The following is a 19391-nucleotide window of genomic DNA, read 5'->3' on the forward strand; positions in this document are numbered from 1 at the left end:
ATCTAGCCGGAGTGTAATGCAGCTGATGAATAAACTTAAACTGAACATATTGGTCGGAAGTGCTAATAATGTCCTGGAAGCAAGTTTCAGTAGTTTCCTCCCACCCATCCTCCTCCAGGTCAGGTATCAAACGCCTCCACTTCACAAACTAATTGTGGAACGGGTCTGCTCCTACCCTGGAGAGGTGATCATAAAAAGTTGTAACCTGTTTAGTAAGATCCGGGTAAGACATCAGGTCCTCCATAGGAGACTCCTGAAGCTCTATGTTCAGAGAGCCAAACTGCACCCGGATGGCATGTCTAAGGAGTAGATACTTACAGAAAAATTTATGATCTATTGAGAAGGTGCCCCGTAAATTTTCAAAGGATTCAAATACATTTCCCTTGATGATGTGGGACAAGCGCAGTATATGCAGCCTAGACCACCATTGGGAGTCTGGATGCCCGAGTAATTCAGGTAGACTAGGATTGTCCCATAATGGGGTTTGTGGTGACCTGTCCGGGGTGGTAATAGAAAGGAGTTTCTCTCCCTCTCTCCAGGCCAGTAGGCCCACCTCCATAGGGGAAAATCTAGAGCATTTAGAATTTAGTGCCCTATGCAGTACGTCTTTAACTGAGTCAAACGGAGCATGGAGAATTGACATGAGAGTGGCGGAGGGGGGCTGAGGGTTGGAATGCAGCCAATCATATACATAGGTCAGTTGGGAGGCAAGGAAATAATTGCCTAAGCGTGGGTGGGCTAGGCCTCCTCTCGATTTGGAGGATTGCAAAGATGTCTTGGCAATCCGCAGATGGGAGTTTTGCCAGATAAAGGAAGACACATTGGATTCTATTTTCATAAATACCTTTTTTGGGAGATATACCGAGGCACCTCGAAAACAATATAAAAATGTTGGGAGGAATATCATTTTAAAGATGTTGATACGTCCTATTAAGTTGAGAGGGAGAGATGCCCATGCTTAAAGTCTGTCAACCATCTGCTTTGTGATAGGGGCAATATTCAAGTTTTCATATTTGGGGAGATCGTTATGTATCTGAATGCCCAAGTACTTGAATGTTTGGGACGTCTGAAGTTTAGAAGTGTTCAAGTAATCATAGGAGCAGCGAGGGCCAATGGGAAAAGCAATCGACTTATCCCAACCCACCCTCAGACCAGACACATCCCCAAACTCCTCAACCACCTGCATGAGACCATGGAAGGAGCTTTCCTTACCATCTAAATAAATCAAGGCATCATCTGCATACAAAGATATCCTTTCCTCCTGCAACCCTATTCGGATGCCCCCTATCCCCGAAGCCTGCCGCACCGCCAGAGCCAAGGGCTCTATGGCGAACAGGAGCGGGGACAGGGGACATCCTTGTCTAGTCCCCCTAAGTAACCGAAATGGTGAAGAGACATTTCTATTGGTTCTCACCCTCGCACTCTGTTTAGCTACAAGCAGGCGGACCCATTTTGTAAATTGTGGGCCAAAGCCCATGTTAGCCATTGTCTCCCACAAAAAAGATCTAAAGACAATACCAGGCTACTATGTTTGTCCCTACATGCTCTATGGATATGTAGATATAATCTGCGTATATTGTCAAATGTGCTACGTCCAGGCATAAACCCAGCCTGATCTGGCGATATCAATGTAAGTATAACTTTTTGTAGGCGAAGAGCTAATATCTTGGCCAAAATTTTTGCGTCATGATTTAGGAGGGAGATAGGACGGTAGGACTCACATAGCAATTTGTTTTTGCCCGGCTTGGGCAAAACCACTATCAGGGCTTCATTCATGGAATCAGGAAGAGATCCCACGTTCAGGGATGCTCTGTAAGTGAGGAGTAGTTTAGGAGCTATCAATTCAGTGTAGGCCTGATACCACGCCGAAGGGATACCATCCAGGCCAGGAGCCTTTGATGGCAGTAGGGAACCTATCACTGCCTCCACCTCCTCAAGAGTAATTTCCTGCTCCAGGAGGTCTCGCTGAGCTTCCTCCAGTCCAGGGAACACCAATGACGAGAAAAAACCTCTAAATGTAGCCTCCGAGGGGGGCACTGGATCGTCGTAGAGTCTACTGTAGTATGAGGTAAATTCCTGATTTATAGCCACAGGGTCCTCAGTAGTGGAACCATTGGTCAGTTGTATGGCAGAGATGGAACTATCCAAATAGTCCGTATGGGCAAGGAAGGCTAACAGCCTCCCGTTCTTCCCCCCATGTTCATGTAGTTTTGCTGTCAGATGTAGTTGTTGTATTTTAGTCGTGTCTACAAGATGCAACTGCAACATCTTATGGGCATTCGTCAGCTCACCTTGAGTATTCTCTGTCGGGTTTAGCGTATGCCTACGTCTAGCCTCCTCAAGGGAATGTTCGAGTTCCATTTGTTGGGCCCTCCCTGCTCGTCTATGATGCTTAATACGGGATATGTACGATCCGCGTAAAACCGCCTTAAAGGCGTCCCATGTAGGGCCCGCTGCTGTGGTGTCAATGTTAGTGGACCAATAGTCTGTCACATCCGATGGGATGGCCTCTTGTATCCCCGGCGTGGACACCCACAAGGGGCTAAGTTTCCATACCCTAAATGAAGGACAATGCCCCAGGGTAAGAGTAACCTGCAGTATTGAGTGATCCGACACTGTTTGAGAGATATATTTAATTGCCCTGACGACCGGAAGGAAGTTCCCGGTGGCCAGTGCATAGTCCAGTCTGGACAGAGAGCCATAGGTTTTGGATTGACAGGAGAATACCTTTTCCCCCGGGAACTTCCAACACCAAATATCCACATATCCATATGCCTCACACCATTTACTAAACAACCTTGATTCATTCCCATGAGGTTTCAGCCTATCCAAATCAGGCCGTAGCACTGAGTTAAAATCCCCCACAATAAACGTAGGGAAAACAGGTAACAGTGGTAACTTAGCACTCAAATCGGAGAATACCGTGGCTGTGGCTGGCGGAGGAACATAGATTGTGACCAGAATGACAGGTGTTCTCAGTACCGTGGCGCGTAACACTAAAAACTGACCCCTGGGGTCCGAGACCACCTGATGGCACTCAAACTGTAGCCCTTTGCATATTAAGATGGCCACCCCACGGGCATAATTAGAGTAAGTGGAGTGAAAATTTTGAGCCACCCAACAGTTTTTTAACGCAAGGATTTTTGAGCCCACCAGATGAGTCTCCTGCAGACAAAGAATATGCGGGTGCAGTCGTTTGATCTGCTCAAACACCAATGCACGCTTAAATTTAGAATTCAGCCCCCGCACATTCCAGGAGCATATGTTTACCTCAGCCACGGGAGGGTTGGGAACATCGCTCAAGTGGGAACAAGCGGGTGCAGCCTGCCCAGGAACCCCAGAACAGTCCCCCGCCAGGCAGCCAGAGCCACAGTACCTCCAGTGGGACAAGGTGACACACACACACACTCCCAACCATCCATTCACCACACACGCCTCACCCATACAACAGACAATAAATAAAGAGCTGCCAAGTAGCAGCAACAACCCTGCCCTGCTCCCACGGAAATGGAGCGGGTTTGTACCCAAAACTAGGGCCATGCATGGGGCGCAAGGCCTGATATCCATGCGATTAACCGCAACTGGTCAACTTCACCACGGTGTGGCTCAATATCGTTCTCCTGGAGCAGCTCCCAGGTACTCATCCAAAAAAGGAGGAGGAAAAGTGTCCCGCAACATAAAAATAAACTTTGTCAGTCCCATCATGTTTCAATAAAAGCAGCAGAGACCTGCCGCCCTGACCAGAGGTAGTTTCAAAGATGAGGGCAAAAGAAAAAATAGAGAAAGTAACCATCCAGGCCTATATCCTTCAGGCAGGATCTTGAGGGGGTTGGGGTAGGGACTCCCACCATGCAATGACGTTCTTGGGTGACTGGAAGAAAAGCACCTTCTGATAGACAATGCGCAGGGTAGCCGGGAATATCATAGAGTACTTCACTGCATGTTCTCTCAGCTTTTGTTTAACAGACTGGAATTGTGCCCGTTGGTTGCGAACAGCCACTGAGTAATCTGGATACAGTGACACAGCAGCATTATTGATCTTCAAGCTGCCTTTCGTTCTGGCCGCCCGCAGTATAGCATCTCTGTCTCTGTAGTTCAGCAACCTAATAACCATGGTACGTGGCGGATTGCCTGCAGGGAGAGGTCTTCCCGGGACTCTGTGAACCCGTTCTATCACAAAGCAAGGGGACAGGGTATCGTGACCAAACTCCTGCTCAAGCCAACTTTCCAAAAAGGCCACGGGGTCAGACCCCTCCACCCGCTCAGGAAGGCCCACCAGCCTCAGGTTATTGCGTCTGAGGCGGTTCTCGAGGTCGTCCACCTTATCTTCTAGGGAGGCTATTTTACCCCCCACAGTATTGAGTTTAGGCCATAAGGGGTTAACTGAATCCTCCAAATCACTAATACGCTTCTCAGTCTCATCCACCCTTCCGCGTATTTTCTGAACATCCTGTCTCAGTAGTGTAAAGTCACTTCTAATTTCAGCCACAGTCCCCATTAGAGCAGCATGGTTTACCTTGATGGTGTGCAGCACATCGGCAAGCGTCGGTCCCCGGTCGTTCTCCGCCTCCTCTCCCGCCGAGATCTGTGACTCCAGGATCGGGGGGTCTGACTGGCCCGGGAGGACAGCAGAGAGGATTCCCCAAAGAGATCCGGCGTGGAGGCCGGAGAATCACAGGGCTCCACGGTGATGGTCCGACCACCGTGTGCACAAACATTCGCGCCGGCGGCTGCCTTCTGCGTTTGCCCATCCGCCAATATCACCTTCCAGGGAAGCGGGGGGGGGGGGTCCTCCGGTGCAGTCGGTGTCTTTCGATCGGCATTCAGTGCGGGAGATGTCGGAGCTGCTCAGAAAGACGTCCGCTCACATGACCTCCTAAGCCAGGCCCCTTTTTAATTTGTTGCTTTAGTGGGGATGTTTAGCTTGCCACAGACAGGGCAGCTCCCTGTACTTGTCGATGAACAGGGGGAGAAAGCTGTGGTCGTTAAACCCATCCATATTATCTGCAAGACACAACACAAGACAAACCCTAATGTCAGGCTAAACTCTCCTAATCTTGTCCCAATATAGGCCTCAATCTAGAAGCAGTATAGACTAGTGATGTACCAAGTTAAAAATGTACCTTCGTTTGAACGATCGGAGCGTCAGCTCCTCCCTCTGCTCACAGATCGTACGTATGACACACGCGTGTTGCGTTTTATATACAGTGCGCATGCGTGAAACTCCGCCCGCCCCTGACATTCTTTCTAGTCTATTCCCCGCCCCTTCTCTTTTGACACAGTGGGGAGAGCACATGGCGGAGACACAGCAGGTGCGCACAAAGTATACTAGTAAGGAGGAGGAGGAGGAAAGCCCAGAGCCAGAAATGTCCCGATCCCAGAGAAGATTTAAGGCCTCAAATATGTATTTTGGAGAGATGTTGGAGATGGTGGACATATTGAAGAGGAACGACTATGATGGGAAGTATGGACCTTACCCAAACCCAAATGCCAGAAAGGCCAAGATCATGACTAAAGTTGTGAAGAGTCTTCAGAAGAATTTTGGGGTACGACGATCCATGGATCAACTGAGGAAATGCTGGTCAGACCTGAAACGGAGGGAGCGCGATCAGTACAGAAGGATCAAGCGAGCTGTTCAAAAAAGTAAGTAGTTGTCGTGTGTTCATATTATTATTGCTTGCATACTGCTCCATGTGCTTTGATTTAACGTTGTACAGTTTAAAATGGCCACGTTCATGGGTTCAATCATTCATAATAAACATGGTTCATTAGCCCACTCCAAAGACGATGTTTTGGCAAGTTGCACTTGACTACATTTGTTCACACAACAGGTAAGTATTCCAGCTTTAGAAAGTGTCAAAAATAATGTTTTCAGCTTTGAACTCTGCCAAAAAACACAATTGTACGACACTTCCAAGCAATGTTTCATATTCCTATTTCTACCCTCAAATATCTGTGTGCTAAAAGTATTCCTTTTTTACTTTCTCATAGGGGAGAGAAGACTCGGGACGTCTGAGGACACCAGGGACCCCACACCTCCCAAAGAAGGGGAAATACCAACACCAGAAGCAGAGGAGAAATTATAGAAATTGGCACCACAACAGGTGAGTGTCTGAGACCACAACTTCAGGTAAGCTAATCAATGTATGGCTGCATATTTATAATACACAGTGGGGTTTTTTTGGTTTATTTTTAGGTGATGTGCATGTTGAAGAAGAAGAAGAAGAAGAATCACATTTTACCAGTGAAAGTGCCCAGATCATCATCGGGGAGATAATGGGGTGCAATCGCTAATATCAAGAAAAACATCAATGATGTTCAACAAAAAATGAAGAACATCATCGATGTTTTAGGGAGAATCTGAAACACCCAAAATTAGCTAGCATTCATTTTCATTTTTCAAAAACACTTTTATATTTTTAGAAAAGCCAAATTTGGAAGATGCACACAGTGTGTCAACATGTGCTATCTCCCATCATGGGGGATCAATGTACGCGTTTTGTGGGTGCAATCCCTTCCTTGCTACTAAAGTGGCTGAGATGAAGAGGTTGCACCCCCAAAACATGTACATTTATCCCCCATGATGGGAGATAGCACATATTGACATTAGGCATGGGATCAGGAGGAAAATGCCCAGTTGGATTCACAATTTGTGTGCATCTTCCAAATTTGGCTTTTACAGGGGTGACACCCCATGTGATGAGGGCAATATCAACACAGTTTGTAAATACTCATGTCTGCTATTTTATTCACTTTTCAAAGTTGAACTTTATAAGTTCCTGTGTTCTGTATGTTATGCTTTGATACATGCCTGCTTACACAAAAACGGCAAGTTATATTAATGTTACCAAAAATAATGTTATATACACCAAATATGTTGGTTTGTTGTAAAACCCTTTTATAAACGCACATGTGAATGTGCTTTGAGTAAAAAGTTTAATTATCAACAATGTGTGGCTTCCTTTTTCAATGCGCAAAAGCAGTATTTGTAGTGAAGTTGTTGTTTTCTGTGGCAATGGGTGTTATTTACTAAAGGCAAATCCACTTTGTACTCCAAGTGCAGTTTTAGGTGCACTTTTTCAGTGCACTTGCAGTGCATAGTGGATTTGCCTTTAGTAAATAACGCCCACAGTGCTTTTTAGTTTGCCACAATCATGCCATTTTCACGACTCCACACATTTCTGTCATGGTACTGAAAATGAGCAATATTTTTGTCAGTAATGCACTACATACATTACCAACAAAAACCAAGGTGTGTGTGTGTGTAGCAGACCCACAACATAATATTATCTGAAGAAGAGACTGTCACCTCATCTCGCACAGAAATTGGGTTTGCACTGTTGAAGAAAAAGGCCCAAAAAAATAACCAAAAAAAAAAAAAAAGCTATGAGACACCTTAAAACAAACCCAAGCAGTAAATGAAAACAAATATTATTGCAGTTTGAAAGAAAAATGTATTTAAAAAATGCCTCTCAGACATATCAATGGCCTCCCTACCCACAAAGTGCTCCATATATCTTGTTCTGACTTTGCAGGCGCTTTGGGGGGGCAAGCCAGGACAGCCAGCTTCAAGTGCCGTCAGATTGGCATTTTCTGGTAAGTCTACATCAGGCCCAACTGAGGCTACATAGTTCGGTGAGTGTTTCTTCAAAATATTGTGCAGAATGCAGCACGAAAGCACAATACGATTGAGTTTATATTCCGCCATGTGAATTTGAGTCAAAAATAGGCGGAACCGGCTGGCCATTATCCTGAAAGTGTTCTCCACTACTCTTCTGGCTCTGGCCAGCCGGAAATGAAAGACCCTCTGGTCCGGGGTGAGGGTCCTCATCGGGAAAGGCCGCATCAGATGATTGCCCAGAGCAAACGCTTCATCTGCAAAAGGGAGTCCTTCCACATTCTCCTCTGGAGGTGGCAAGCCCAGACTGCCACTCTGGAGATGCTAGTAGAACTCCGTCTGCGAGATCACTCCACCATCCGACATATGGCCATTTTTCCCCACGTCCACATACAGGAACTCGTAGGTAGCTGACACCACCGCCAACATCACTATACTATTATACCCCATGTAATCATAATAGTACGACCCCGAGTTGGGGGGGTGGGACGATGCGGACGTGTTTCCCATCAATTGCACCTCCGCAATTGGGAAAGTCCCAATGGGTGGCAAAGTGGGAGGCCACAGTCTACCATTTCTGTGGCGTTGAAGGAAACTGTGGAGTCAAACAAGAAGAAAAAAATAGTCATTTTGCACATCAACATTGCAAGCAGATTAAAACACAAACATTTTTGGCCAAGATCAGTATTTAACATTTTTGGAAATGAATATTTAAAGCCAAAAGTATAAGGTCCCCTTATCAGATTCCACCTCCCCTCTGATGGCCCATTGCAAAAAAATTAGGGGGGGGGGGGGGGGGGATGTTTTGGACAGGCAACCCTCTCCACTTCATTGAGAGCTGAATGTATAAATAATGTGTGATACTTTGGCCAGACCCTCCTTACTTACACTATTGGCAGCCCACCGGACAGGTAAGAAGTGTCATAATACATAAAAAAATAAAAATAATGAACAAATGGAAGCACATTTTTACATTCTGCTATTACTTATCAAGATAATAATAGGAGAAAAAAAACTTTAAACAGTAGCATTTGAAAGCATTGAGGCAGGCCCTTGCACTACTTGCTTTGGTGAATTCATCCATAAATCTGACCACAAAAGAGGTAGGTATAGTGTGTATTGGGTTTGGAAAAGTCAGCACACACAACATTTGTACACATTTTAGGGGGGTGTTTAGGGGAAAGCACTACTATGGAGCTGACAAAATACATTGCTAAGTGACTAGGCTAGAGGTGTATGGGCCCAGAAGAGCATGCTGGGGAGGTTAGTAAAGGAAAATGTGCATGCTGGAAGCTTTAAAAGTGACTTTTTTGTCCTTCATGCATGAGGACAAAGGGGCACAGCATATTCCAATCATGGTAATTAGGGAATGAGGAAAGAAATACAATACATTAGCAAACATTAAATACATATAATGTGATGTTAAACAAGAAAACTTACCTTAATATAGTCCTTCTACAGGACCTGTATGATGGCAGAACAGGTCTCTGGAATAATGATTCACAGAGCCTGGGGGAAGATGCCTGCTGAGAACTTGAGGTCCTGAAGGCTTCTCCCTGTCGCCAAGTACCGCAACGTGGAAACTAGCCTCTGGTCTGGAGTGATGGCTTGCTTAATGCAGGTATCCTGCCTGCTGATATAAGGGGCAGCAAAGCCAGCAGACAGTGAAAAACGGGGTCCGTCATCCAGAGATAATTCCTGGAATCATCAGGATTATTCTCCCGGATCTCACGAAGCAAAGGCATGTGCGAGAATTGGTCACGCTGGAGCAACCAATTCTTGCTCCATGAACTCCTCCTCACCATGTTCATGGACTGGGCTTGTGTCAAAGCTAAAAGCCCAATACCAAGCCCTTGCACAGTACGAACTCTACGATGAGTATGTACACAAAACATGGCTTCAAAACGGTTGGCTGGTCAGAACAGACTAACAGAAAGTACCGATAAATAGCAAGGCCTAAAAGAACGAGCTGAAAACCAGAAGCGAGCGGACACTAAGCACTGAAAATCAAAACGTAATATACCAAGATATAGTCCGCAATGACCAACAAATGCGAACTGACTACACGCACTAATAAGCAGATACGCACCCACAAGCACAAACTGCAGAGCAGTAATGATCTGAAGCACAAATCTGAAAAGCGCAACACGCGATAAACACAAGATCAGCAGAAGGAGCCCAAAGGGTGCCACACGTGGTGCTGAACTTCCCTTTTCTAGTCCCGTCGTACTCGGTTTACATCACCGCGTTCTTGTCGACCCGAAATTCTGACAACTTTGTCCGACCATGCGTATGCAACACCAGTTCCGGACTAAATCCGTCGGAAATTATCCAACGGATTTGGTGATTGGAATGTCCGACAGTGTGTATGGGGGCTTAGGGGGAACTCAATTGATCCCTCACAATGAGCCAAGGTATTAAACCTGGCAGGTAAATTTAGAGGCAACCCTGCCTAAACGTCAGGGTGCTACACCATCTACAGCCATCAATGGAGGAAGTCTACTTCAATTTCCAATGGCCGCACAACATCGCAGCTTCTAGTGCACTGCCACTCAGAATAGGGAAGTCAAGTGAAACAGCAGGATCAACCTGGTATTTAAAACATGCGTCATGGAAAAGTTATGCAGCCATGGAGAGACTATACTCTAACACGTACGGACACAAAAAAATTGGATTTACGGACACTTTAAATAGCCCTGTCTGATATAAAGAGAACATTAATAATGACATAGTAAAGAACAAAAGCAAATGAAAATGACACAGAGTAATCTGCAATTTACCTGGAGTGTTATATAGTCTGATAAACACTTGCGTGAACAATGCAGGTCAGTAAAGAAGCCCTTTACTGCGGAAAAAAAATAATCTAGTTTTCAATACAATACCGCCATCTAGTGGTAGATAACCTGTTTGCCTGTGCTATAAATTATTCAACTTCTAATATTTGAGTGTAAAGGGATGTAGCATTTTTCTAAATTCTCTATCTGCATTTTTGTGATCGGTTCGTTTTTTGTTTTTGTTTTTTACAGCTTAACTGTGAACAGTGTTCTTTAAGCATGTTGTGGATTATACCAGTCACATAATTTGCTGAGCTTGCTTCATCAATACTAGAGTTAACATTATGTGTTTATAAGGTTTATTACTGGGCTCATCATCAGGCCGGGTGTCCTACCTTGCTTCCTGGCAGAGACAATAACCACCCTCTGTCTGCCCACTGTACATAAACGAAAGAAAGGTAGGCGTTATAGGGCAGAAGGCCATTTTAAAATGTCCTTTTTTTTTCCTAGTGTGCACAAAGTATTTTGATTGCACAGTTGGACAGTGTAGATCACACAAAAGTGTACAGAGCAAATGAGAGGGGCTCTGTACCATGCAACCACTGTGTCAAAGCATCACACAATGGAAACAATGGCAGTGGTTAGCATCTGGCTCTCCCTTTCCTTTCACACCCCATCAGTGTATGAGGATGACAGACTTTTTGGTGATTACCAGCCAGTACCACTGCAATCCAATACCAGTGTCAGCAGTACCAAAACCAGTATAATCCACCCCTCTACAGTGTAATTTCTCCATCTACAGTATATATCAGCTCAATCCTTTCTCTGATCTGACCTGTATATTAACGCCCCGCCTTGTTTATCCTGCAAATTTGTACTTTAACCGCTTCAGCCCTGGAAGATTCTACCCCCTTCCTGACCAGAGCACTTTTTTTGCGATTCAGCACTGTGTTGATTTTTTTTTTAAATATCTCTTTATTAGATTTTTTTTTTTACATATCCATTATACATTTCACTATTTACATTCACGCTCTCTTATGAGCTTCCATAAAATCCATTCATAGTAATTTCCTCAACTACTACAAAATCATACATATACATTTATACATTCATATCCCTCTTATCCCCTTTTTTTTTTGTTTCCCCCTTTTGGTGTGGCTTGCCCCATCTCCATGCTGTTTTATCCTGATGCCGTTCTCTCCGTTTCTATCCAGCTTGCCCATACTCTCTCATATTTCTCTCCATGTCCTCTACTCCAATAGGTTTCCCTATATAATATTAGATTACTATTTACTAAAATGTTCCACTGTGTTAACGATGGGGCTTCCGCCTTCTTCCAATTCAGCACTATTGCCTTTCTGGCATAAAAAAGCAACAGACCCACCTGTATTCTCCTTCCTATAGGGGTGATATTATTCCCTACTAGTCGTAATAGACAGATCTCTGCCTCTTGATTTAAAGAGACTGATGTTAGTATAGTAATTACTTTCAAAACCTCCCTCCAGAATATCACTATCTTTGGACAAGACCAGAATATGTGGATGAAATTTCCTTTTGAGAGTTTGTTGGAAATATTTTGTATAATTTGTATGGCGTATAATAACTTCTATGTATTATTTTAAATTGTATTCATTTATCTCGCAGAGATACTAATATTTGGAGTGGAGATCTCCATATCTCCTCCCATGGCTGCTCTCCGTATTTTTACTGTCGTAATCATTGAGGGAGTCAGATCTGGCCTATATTTTAATCCACGGAACGGCAATGACTGCAATGCCTCCAGTGACTGGACCACTGTGGCCTCTACCATCGTGGCAAAGTCAAATCCATCCAGATTCAGCCATCTCCCTATAGTCACCAACTGTGTAGCCATATAATATTTATAAAGGTCTGGGAAAGCCAATCCCCCCTGTACCGCCGGACGCATAAGTACGCTTAGTTTAATTCTAGCTGGTTTGCCTTTCCATATAAATGTAGAAAACATACATGTAGCTGTGTAAAAAACTTCTTAGGCATCCACTGTGGAGAATTTCTAAATAAATACAGAAATTTAGGAAGAATCTTCATCTTTATTAAATTTATACGTCCCAGCAGCGACAGGGGCAATGCTTCTCAAATCTTTAACTTTTTCTTACACTCCTGTATTGCTGGATCTAAATTCAGCATTTTAAAGTCTTTGACCTGTCGAGATATTATTATGCCTAGATACTTAAATTCTTATACCCATTTTAACGGTAGATCTGGGGGAGCTGTATCTTGTGTCCCTTTGTCAATAGAGAATAACAAAGACTTATCCCAATTCACTTTAACCACTTTCAGACCGGACCATTTTGCTGGCTTAAGACCAGACCACTTTTTGCGATTCGGCACTGCGTCGATTTATCTGACAATTGCGCGGTTGTGCGACGTGGCTTCCAAAAAAAAATTGTCGTCCTTTTTTTCCCACAAATAGATCTTTCTTTTGGTGGTATTTGATCACCCCTGAGGTTTACATCTGCAAATGCTAAATCTATTCTGGACACTGTTTTATAGGAGGCAGAAAAACAGGAATAGACTCTTTTTTCTGGATTTCTCCATCTCCAAACTTCCGTTACTCTTGCCACCTGAGCCCAATTATACAAGTCCCCTGAATATTGCTTAAGAGTAGGGTTGAGTGAACCTGAACTGTAAAGTTCGGGTTCGTACCGGACTTTTGGGTTTTTGGGTCACGGACCCGAACCATTTACTGTACGTTCGGGTTCGGTGTACGATAATGTAATGGTGCTTTTTTAACAGCTGCAGGGCAGCCAATTAACGTTCATTTAACTTGTGTGCCCTTAGAAGCCATCACAGCCATGCCTACTAATGGCATGGCTGTGATTGGCCAGTGCAGCATGTGACCCAGCCTCTATATAAGCTAGAGGCACATAGCAGAGCACTTCACTCTGCTTTAGTAGTGTAGGGAAAGGTTGCTGCTGCTGCTTTGAGGGAGAGAATTAGATAGGAGTCCTGCTTCAGAAATCGAATTACTCAGCGATCTACCTTGATTTTCTTGTGTGGGTGCAGTGCACAATTTTTTTACACTGCCCTGAGCCCAGTGCCAGAGAAAAGATAGATATAGTGTAGGGAAAGGTTGTTGCTGTTTTGAGGGAGAGAATTAGATAGGAGTCCTGCTTCAGAAAGCTAATTACTCAACGATCTACCTTGATTTAGTTGTGTGAGTGCAGTGCACATTCTTGCCCTGAGCCCAGTGCCAGAGAAAATATAACTTTTTCGTCTGTTAGTTAGGTTGGCGTTGGCAGGCATTTTATGCAAGCTCAGTGCACCAGCACTGCATATGATACTGTGAGATACTGTCAGGGCTGGCTTAGCCCTTCCTTCTCTGGGCTGGCTGCTCAGCTGTCAGCTAATTGTCAGCTCCCATCTCTCTCCACAGTTACCAGCTGTTCCTTATCCAGCTCGTCTGACCTGCCTACTTAACCACTTGCCGACCAGCGCACGATGATGTACGTCGACAGAATGGCACGGGCAGGCAAATGGGCGTACATGTACGTCCCTTTAAATTTGCCGCCCTGCCATCGGGAGCGCGCCACCGCCGGCACGCTCCCGCGCTGGTCGGGACCCCCGTGAGTCCAGTCGCGGGACCCGCGGACTCGATCGCCGCGGGCATCCCCGCGATCTTCTCACGGAGCGGCCGAATGGAGGAAATGCTGTGTAAACAACATTTCTCCATTCTGCCTAGCAACTAGTGACGCTGATCTCTGCTCCATGTGATTGGAGCAGAGATCAGTGTTCACTAAATGAAAGCCCAACCCCCCCACAGTTAGTAACACACCCCTGGGAACACTTAACCCCTACACTGCCACCCACTGGTTAACCCTTTCAATGCCAGTGTCATTTACACAGGAATCACTGCATTTATATAGCAGTGATTACTGTATAAGTGACAATGGTCCCAAAAATGTGTCAAAAATGTCCGATGGGTCCCCCACAATGTCGCAGTCACAATAAAAATCGCTGATCGCTGCCATTACTAGTAAAAAAAAAAATAATAAAAAATTATTAATAAAAATGCTATAAAACTATCCCTATTTTGTAAACGCTATAACTTTTGCGCAAACCAATCAATAATCGCTTATTGCGATTTTTTTTACCAAAAATATGTAGAAGAATACGTATCGGCCTAAACTGAGGGAAAAAAATGTTTTTTTATATATTTTTGGGGGATATTTATTATAACAAAAAGTAAAAAATAATGCGTTTTTTTCAAAATTGTCGCTCTATTTTTGTTTATAGCGTAAAAAATAAAAACCGCAGGGGTGATCAAATACCACCAAAAGAAAGCTCTATTTGTAGGAAAAAAAAGGACGTCAATTTTGTTTGGGAGCCACGTCGCACGACCGCGCAATTGTCAGTTAAAGCGACGCAGTGCCGAATCGCAAAAAGTGGTCTGGTCTTTGACCAGCAAATTGGTCCGGTCTGAAAGTGGTTAAAGCTGTCCAGCTCACTTCATATCTGCCTTCGCCTTGGTCACATCACAAGAAACCATCTCCTGCGGTTCTGTTCAAAGACTGAATTCCCTTCTGGCTCATTTTCCTGCTTGCTGTTGCTCTACTTGGATCCCTGACTTCTGGCCTGGCTGATTACCCGATCTGGTTATTGAACTCTGGACTGGCTGACTACTCAATCCGGTTACTGGACTCTGGCTATGCTTTGACTACGCTTTCTCTATTTACCTAAAAAAAAACATTTAGGGCAAAAAATTTGATTTTTATATACAGCTTACCTGTAAAATCTTTTTCTTGTGAGTACATCACGGTACACAGCTTCATTACATAGCGGGTTATATAGGCACCTCTGGTGATTGGACACTGGTTAACCCCAGTTAAGGAGAATTCCTCCCCTATATAACCCCTCCCATATGGGAGGCACCTCAGTTTTGTAGCAAAGCAATAAGAAACCACGTAAAACCCAAGAGCCCTGTGTCCCGTGATGTACTCTCAAGAAAAGGATTTTACGGGTAAGCTGTATATAAAAATCCAATTTTCTTGATCATACATCACGGGACACAGGAGCTTCATTACATAGTGGGATGTCCCAAAGCAATGCTCAGATTGAGGGGAGGGAGACACAGATCATAATTATAGACCGCCAAGAACCGGAGGACCTAAACTGCAGCCTGCAGTACACTGCGCCCGAAGGCGATATCCTCTTGCCCTCTGACATCCACCTGATAGAATCTGGTGAATGTGTGGACTGATGACCAAGTTGCAGCCTTACAGATCTGAGCCAGGGAGGCCTGGTGATGAACTGCCCAAGAAGCACTTACAGCCCTAGTAGAGTGCGCTTTCACTCGAAAAGGAGGGATTTTCCCTTTAACACTGTAGGCTTGAGAAATAACCTGTCTAATCCACCTTGAGAGAGTGGATTTTGACGCCGTTTGGCCCTTCCTAGGGCCTCCTGGCAAAATAAACAAGCAATCAGTTTTCCTTATCCGAGCAGTTGCTTGAAGATATATACTGATTGCTCTAACCACATCCAAAGTGTGCAAAGATTCTTCTTCTGCAGACTGTGGGTCCGGAAAAAAGGATGGTAGGATTACGTCTTGATTCAAATGGAATCCCGAAACCACCTTAGGTAGAAAGGACCTGTTGGGACGCATGACCACCCGGTCCTTATGAATAATTAGATACGGCTCCTTGCTGGAAAGAGCTGCTAGCTCTGATACTCTTCTAGCCGTGGATATGGCTACCAAGAAAACCAATTTTTTAGTCAGGAGAACTAATGAAGCCAGATGCAAAGGTTCAAATGGTTGCCCCTGCAAAGCCGAGAGAACCAAATTCAGATCTCATGGGCATACCTTAGGTTTGACTGGCGGTCTTATCCGCATGGCCCCCTGGATGAAAGCCCGCACCAGGGAATGCAATGCAAGTGGCTTCTGAAAAAACACTGACTGGCCATAAGCACTATCAAGGTGCAGATTTCGGCCCTAATTCATTTCTAGGCCTGACTGGAGAAAGGCCAAGATCCTGCTAATGACATACTTTCTAGGATGCCATTTCCTGAGTTCACACCAGGAAACATATGCCCTCCAGATTTTGTAATAAATAAGCCTGGAGGCCGGCTTTCTGGCATTGACCAGAGTAGAAAGGACTGGCCCCGAAAGGCCACGGTCTCTCAGAATGTGGGTCTCAGCAGCCAAACCGTCAAATTCAGACTGTGTAAAGCAGGATGGTAAATTGGACCCTGTGAGAGCAGATCTGGCCAGAGAGGGAGGATCCATGGCCTGCCTACTGCCAACTTCATGATCTCTGTGTACCACGGTCGCCTGGGCCAAGCCGGGGCCACCAAAAGGACCGATTTTGCCTCCCTCTTGACTCTTCCCAGGAACCGCGACAGAAGCGGGCTCGGGGGAAGGCATAGATCAGATTGTACTGATCCCAGGGAGCATCTGACCCCTGAGCAAGTGTATCTCTTGTCCTTGACACAAAATTGTCCAGTTTCCTGTTGAACCTGGATGCAAACAGATCTACGTCTGGAGTACCCCATCTGTGACATATGCTCCGAAACACGTTGGGGTGCAGAGCCCATTCTCCTGGGCACAACTGCTGGTGGCTCAGAAAATCCGCCTGCCAATTTTCCACTCCTGGAATGAAGACTGCAGAAAGGCATGGAACATGCTTTTCTGCCCAGACAAGTATGCGATTCACCTCTTTTTGCGCAACCAGACTCCTGGTACCGCCCTGGTGATTGATATAAGCCACTGCTGTGGCATTGTCGGACTGAACCCGAACTACGGACCTCGTAGTCTGTAAGACCACTTTATGAGAGCCATATAAACTGCCCGGATCTCCAAGACATTTATGGGCAATAGCCTCTCGATCGCAGACCATTTCCCCTGCGAGCACGTCTCCTCCAACACTGCTCCCCAACCTGTCAGGCTGGCATCTGTTGTGATAATCTTCCATGGAAGTGGAAGAAAAGTTTTGCCCTTCAGCAAATTCTTGGTTTGTAACCACCAGACGAGACTCTTGCGTGTCCCTGGGGATAGACGCATAGGAAGATCCAAGGATTGGGGCTTCCTGTTTCAAGCCGCAAGGATGCATCTTTGCAGAGGCCTTGAGTGGATCTGGGCGAATGGGACGACCTCGAAGGAGGCGACCATTTTCCCTAACAGTCTCATGCACAATCGAATAGGGGAAGATCTCCTGCCCAGAATTAGGCGCACCAGATCCCCAATGGCCAAGGCCTTTGGCCTTGGAAGAAACACCTTGCCCTGAGCGGTGTCGATGATCATACCCAGGTATTCCAACCTGGTGGCAGGCTGTAGGGACGACTTTTCTAGGTTTATAATCCAACCTAGGCTTTCCAGGTGTTCTAGCATTCTGGTAACGCTGTGGTTCAGGAACGCTACTGTTTTCTCCATGAGAAGCAAATCGTCTAGATAAGCCATGACGGCTATACCCTGAGCTCTTAGGTTTGTTAAGAGAGGGTCCAGAATCTTTGTGAAGACTCGAGGGGCCGTAGCAAGCCCCAAGGCCACAAATTGAAAATGGCGCCGCTCTACCGTGAACCTTAGAAATTTTTGGCACATGGAGATATGCATCCTTGATGTCTATTGATGCTATAAACTCTTGCAGGGAGGAGACCACAGTGCGGATTGACTGCATTCGGAAGGACCGGATGCGTAAAAACCGGTTCAGATCCTTCAGATCTAGGATAGGTCTGACACTTCCATTTGGCTTCGGAACGGTGAAGAGATTTGAGTAAAACCCTGAACCCTGTTCTTTTGGGTCCACTTCTACTATCACCCCTTGGGATAGTAAGTGATCCAAGGCCAGAAATAACGTTTTTTGCTTTACTGGATCCCTGGGGATTCTTGACCTTAGAAAGCGAGAAGGTGGAATCTCCTGAAACTTTAACCTGTAGCCCAGAGATACCGAAGAGATCACCCACTTGTCCCAGATCTCTTCCCGCCAGGCTCCTGCAAACTGCAGGAGCCTTCCCCCCACTCGGCTGAGCGGGGGGCCCCTTCGCCCCCAAGTCTTTTTCTGCCCCTTGGCCCGGCCCTGAGCCTTTCCTGTAGAAAGTCGCCACTGCTTAGAGCTTGATGCTCCGGGAGAGAGAGCACGCCTAAATGAAGGACGTTTGCTCTTTTTGACTGGAAGGAGAGTAGATTTACCTCCTGAAATTTTTTGGACGAATTTGTCTAATTCTTCTCCAAACAAACATTCCCCTTTAAACGGGAACCCAATCAAATGCTTCTTGCATGACAGCTCAGCTGCCCAATTCTTTAGCCATAGGGCCCTTCGCATTTGTACCAACATGAGAGACAAACGTGATGCTTGTTGGACAGAATCCAAAACCGCATCAATCACGAAACACAGAATATGAGGTATTTCTGCATAATTTTCTACTTCCTCACTGGGAAGGAGCCCAAGCATCTGCTTAACCTGTTCCTTGAGGAACTGACACAAACCCACGGCTGCGACTGTAGGTTGCACCATAGCGCTAGTCATGGAAAAGGAGGCTTTTAATAAGGTTTCCAGCTTCTTATCAGTTGGATCTTTAAATACCTGCGCATTATCCAAGGGACAAGTCAGGTTTTTATTCACGCAAGAAACAGCCGCATCAACAGATGGGACCCCCTACTTCTTGGTGAAACTTTTCTCCAGAGGATAATGCATAGAAAACCTTTTAGGAGGAGCAAACAGTTTATCGGGATGTCCCCAATCCTCATACAACAATTCATTCATCCATTAAGGGATGAATTGGGAAGGAATAGGCAGTCTGTGGGGCTTTCCTGACTCCCAGGGAAGAAACAGGAGACGTAGCGACTTTTCAGCAGCAGGCATTCTGAATGTGGTACGCACCAATTCAGTATAATACTGCACCTGTTTTCTGAGTGCCTGGGAGGAGGGGACTCTCTCCTCTTCCTCTGATTCATCCGACTGCTCATGATCCCTGTACCAAGATAGGGATCTCTCCTCATTGTCAAATCATCTGAGAGAGGAATCTCA

Source organism: Lithobates pipiens, unplaced genomic scaffold, assembly GCF_037356315.1.
Source record: "Lithobates pipiens isolate NorthernLeopardFrog02 unplaced genomic scaffold, aLitPip1_a1.2 Scaffold_23, whole genome shotgun sequence".
Taxonomy (NCBI): domain Eukaryota; kingdom Metazoa; phylum Chordata; class Amphibia; order Anura; family Ranidae; genus Lithobates; species Lithobates pipiens.